The following is a 5,259-nucleotide window of genomic DNA, read 5'->3' on the forward strand; positions in this document are numbered from 1 at the left end:
TATTGGGTTGTCTGGAAAGTTCGTGCCGATTTATAGTAGCTTACCTTTCGACTTACTTTAGAACATGGTTGAGTCCATAAAATAGGATTTGACTACACCTCCATTTAAAGCACAGTTTAAGCTATCTTTTCGTGGAAGAAGCTTTATGTTCCTATAACCTGTGTTAATGCTCTAACCCTTTAAGATGGAAGATAAGAAAGTTCATTTTCGGCACTTGATGCTTTTCTTTTTCCGTAAAGGGAAAAAATGCCTCACAAACAACCAAAGAAATATGCGCAGTTTACGGTGATGTTTCTTTATCCGAAAGAACTGTACAGAAGTGGTTCACAAGGTTCCGAGCTGGAGTTTGTAGCCTTATTGATAAAGAGCGATCAGGCATATCATCCACTACATTTATATATGTATATATATATATATATATACATACGGTAAGTCCCCTCTACCATGGCCCCTGGAAGATCATAGCCTTGTGAGTGAATTTACTAGACGGAAGCTTGAAGAAGACATTACACGTGATTAACATCTGTTCAAAAGCGTCATCAAGGTACTTCCTTCCAGTGTTACGTTACGTTCTCGCTAAAACAACGTACACTGCCATTCAGAAAAAAGACTGTCTTGGAATAAATATAGAGTCCCCCGCTGTTGAACACATGCACTAACATCAACACAAGGAATAGTGGTGAAGCATTCCCATCAAAACATCTGTCAAATATAAATATGAGAGACTAGATATTGTTGTTTGGGGCAGACAAGGAAAAATTATGTACTGTCATAGAGGTCAGCTGTCTTGCTCTGCTGGTGTGAATATCTCTTCGAAAATCAAAGAGAAATATAATAACTATGGACAACTACTTCGAAACCTCCATCTTCTATATCCAGATTATAAATGTATACCAAAAATAATTGGTTTAATTAGTTTTATGAGTAAATGCCAAACTGACAATCTGAGGAATCTACGGTTTTCAGAAAGAGAAATCAACCATCTAACTCGCACAGTGCAGATACACTCTGTAAGTTGAACAGTAGATATATACACAAGACTTTCCTCAAGTTTAAAATGTGACACTTTTTCTTCCAACGATAGAGCTTTATATCTTTGTTAGAAACCAACTCCTTTTTGCAAGGAAGTATTTGAATACTTAAAAACAGAAGACATACATACGTGTGTGTTCATTATTCATGTAAATTTCTTTTGTTTCTGATAATCGTTCAACAACTTACATCAATATAGGTCATTGTCATTGTTGCTCCTAATATTGATGCCACAACTTATGTAAATTTCTGCACTTATAACTAATAGTCACGTCACTAGCACGACAGAAAGCACATTGATTGATGTAATAGTATTGACCCTAATGTTGATAATATTTCTGCTATTTTCTCGGCTGTTGACACAGCTGCTCTCTTTCTTATCCTTATTAAGAAGATCGTGAACGCTGAGAGATTTTTTTTTCTTTTTTGTCTAACTGTTATTTGTCTTATTAGCTACATCATAGTCGATGTTAGTTTAGTTGGTTGCTAAATCGATTGTGATTGGAACTTATGAATTTTTTTCTTTAATTTTCTCATTTATCTGGCTGTTTGCTCATAATACAGTTTGACTCTGTATCTAAATTTGTGTTATATAACGTATTTTCCATCATACAAGTCGAAGTTTTCACACCAAAATTTACAGCCAAAAAACAGAAAATGTAGGTCGACTTATACACCAAGACCACTCTGGACGACCAAAAATTCCTTGTAAAATATAGCAGAATAATATAGTCCATGGCATGATTTGAACTCAGAACGCAAAGAAACGGGGCTCATACTGTAAAGCATATTATCCAATATTGTTATAATTCCACCAATCCAACACCCAGGACTGACACTTTTTGATCAACCCCCATCAAAAATGCAAACTTGATTTTAACTTAATTTGAAATTCGTTTGCAGAGAGAACAGAAACAGCAAGGTAGTCTCTTTGATGTTTTAACGGCACTGCGACAGCACCGATGCATGTGTCGTTTCTGGGGTTAGCGCGATTGACTATCTCCCTCCTCTAAAAAATTACTGCTCTTGAGCCAAAATTTGAAACCTTTGAGAGGATTTAGCTGCCACATTTTTAGCATATACACTCTCTACATAGAGGTGCCTTTATTGGTTTAAATAACGAGTAACTTCATTTACAAGAAATGCATTCATTCAAAAGCAAGAATCAAATTTTAAAAGATTTTGAATTTTTACTTTTTAGGAATTTTGTTTTATTTTAATACAGCAGATATCACAGAAAGTTCGGTTGGGTGTTTTGTTATCAACAGACACAGACACTCAATGCTTTAATGTTAATGATGTACAAAATCATTGCTCCTCACAAACGTCTACAGATGGGGCAAACCACTTCCTATCGGAAATGTAGACGTGACAATTAAGTTAGCTGAAGAAAATTCCAACGAGTTGCTAGTTGTTCTACGTTTACATTTACATTATGTTCGCAAAGATTGGATTAATAGCCTGCATTGAATGCAGTGTCTATGTGGGTGAGTAAATAATGTTAAAATCATTCTAGACACGTGTACAAGAAACGTTCCTATTAACACACCGAATAATGATATTGTGTGTCAGTCTATTTGATTCGGTACGTGTTTTATCGCCTTTAAATAGGAGAGCGCCTTTCTTCTTGACTCTTTTGTTTTATTTATTTATATATATATATATATATATACATTTTTTTTCTTTTTTCCTTATCTCGAATCTCATCAAGATTCATGAATACGAAAAAGAAATAAGAAAAAGAAAACCAGATGTTATGTTATAAATTGCTGGAAATAACGCAAACTTTCAATTACATTCAACTAAACTGATCTTAAAACCTAAATATACGACAGCCAGATTTATGAATGAAACCTAGCTGGAATTTGAATAGTGCCATTGTTATCAGAACAGACCTCTGCAATCTAAAGTCTTTGATGTGTCTGTATCATCGCGGAGATATGCGTGTGTTAACTTAATAAAGTTATTTTAGATACTATAATATCTATTAAATATCTTAGAATTAGGCCAGCTTTTGGCGTCAGATAAATATCTTCATAATAATGATTTCTAACAATAGCACAAAGCCATGAATTTTGAGGGGAAACTTGTTGAAGAATTTATTGACGTCAGTGGGATTTGGTCCCAGAATGTATATAGTAAATAATAATAATGGTTTCAAGTTTGGTACAAGGCCAGCAAGTTCGGGCCAAGGGGCTAGTCGATAACATCGACCCCAGTACTCAGCTGTTACTTATTATTACTATTATTATTATTATTATTATTATTATTATTATCATTATTATTATTATTATTGTTGTTGTTGTTGTTATTGTTGTTATTATTGTTGTTGTTGTTGTTGTTGCTCTTGTTGTTGTTGTTGTTGTTATTATTATTATTATTATTATTATTATTATTATTATTATTATCATCATCATTTTTATTATTAGGACGGCGAGCTGGCAGAATCGTTAGCGCGCCGGGCAAAATAATTATCGGTATTACGTCCGCCTGTAAGTTCTGAGTTCAAATTCCGCCAAGGTCGACTTTGCCTTTTATCCTTTCGGGGTCGATAAATTAAGTACCAGCGAAACACTGAGGTCGATGTAATCGACTATTCCCCTCCCCCCACAGTTCAGGCCTTGTGCCTATAGTGGAAAGGATTATTATTATTATTAGTAGTAGTAGTAGTAGTAGTAGTAGTATTCAGTGAGAGAGCAGCGCATACAATCAAAGTGACACTAGTGTACAAATATGCGAATCTCAATATACCCATGATGACTGATAAGGGTACACCAGGTACATGCATCACAACCATATGTAAGCGACACGGTGATCTCATATCAAGATAAACAGCACATGACCCTGCAGGTGGGCCCTAGTTATAATTTTTTTGACGTTGAGTGGCTTATCCCACTCAAAAGGTCCCTCAGCAAGGCTTGTTTAAGGATGAAAGAAACACCAACTTTGATCCTCCGCAAATCCCAAATTTGACTTAATTTGCTTTGACGAAGGTGCATCTTGTCGTAATTGCTCGAAATGCGGAGTAAATAAAACAGCCGAGAACTGAAGAAGGGTCATTCTTTATGTTACTTGTCTTGTTTTCCATTTGTTTCTTTCGTTGTTCGCAAAAAGAATTCGTATTCCATGTTTTCGTATTTCGTATTTCATGTTGTTTTCGTATTTTATGTTGTTTACGTTCTATGGCGTCCTGTATATGTATATACATGTATACACTATTTATATTATATATACACACATATACATATATGTATGTATCTATGTATACAGACACATAACATCTATATATATATGGTGGTTTGTTATGGTGTACAGATTTTATATATTAATACAAGTAATTCACAATTTGGATTAATACAATTTATTGAGCACTTTCATCCACTTCAGTTATTCGTCATGAATTGTGGACTGTTGAAAATTTGTCCTTAAAAATATGTTAGTTGAAATACGTCAAGAATTGAATTTGTTTTCTTAGGTTTTAAGAAATGGATGTTTGGGAGCGGATGTTGAGATATTCTTTGTCATTTTGAATCTATATATGTGTACATGTATGTCGTGAATTTTTAACCAAAGCATGTATGAGGTTTTTTGTGGTTTGGTTAAAGAAAGATGGGAAAAATGTATAAAGAGCTACTATCTGGGATGGTTGATTTGATGACAGGTCAAAAGAGGTCAAACTTTTAATCAATGGCAATAAATTGTTGCTTTTCGTTACTGAATAGCTGACAGGGATTTGGGTTAGATGCTCAGTGGCTGCTTAGCTATAGAATTCTCCACGAACACATAACATAGAAATTCACCACAAATACAGATATTGACACACACGCACATATAGATTCAAGATGACAAGGAACATATCAAATAAGCGCTCCGAAACATACTTTATCCCGAACCCAAGAAAACAAACTGAACTCTTGACTTTCTTCAGCTAACTCCCATATATATCAGAAAGAAAATTTTTCAACACTCCACAAATTTATGACGTTTCCTTGCAAGGGAGTAAAAGCGCTCAATAAATTGTATATATCCAAATTCTAACTACTTTCCACTTTTAATAATGCATGCATATATGCTTGTGTGGATGGATGCATGTATGTATGTATGTATGCATATATATATATATATATATGTGTGTGTGTGTGTGTGTATATGTATATGTATATATATGCTTATGTATATATGTATATAAATATATATTTGTATATATATATATATATATATATACAT

This window comes from Octopus bimaculoides, chromosome 12, assembly GCF_001194135.2.
Source record: "Octopus bimaculoides isolate UCB-OBI-ISO-001 chromosome 12, ASM119413v2, whole genome shotgun sequence".
Classification (NCBI taxonomy): domain Eukaryota; kingdom Metazoa; phylum Mollusca; class Cephalopoda; order Octopoda; family Octopodidae; genus Octopus; species Octopus bimaculoides.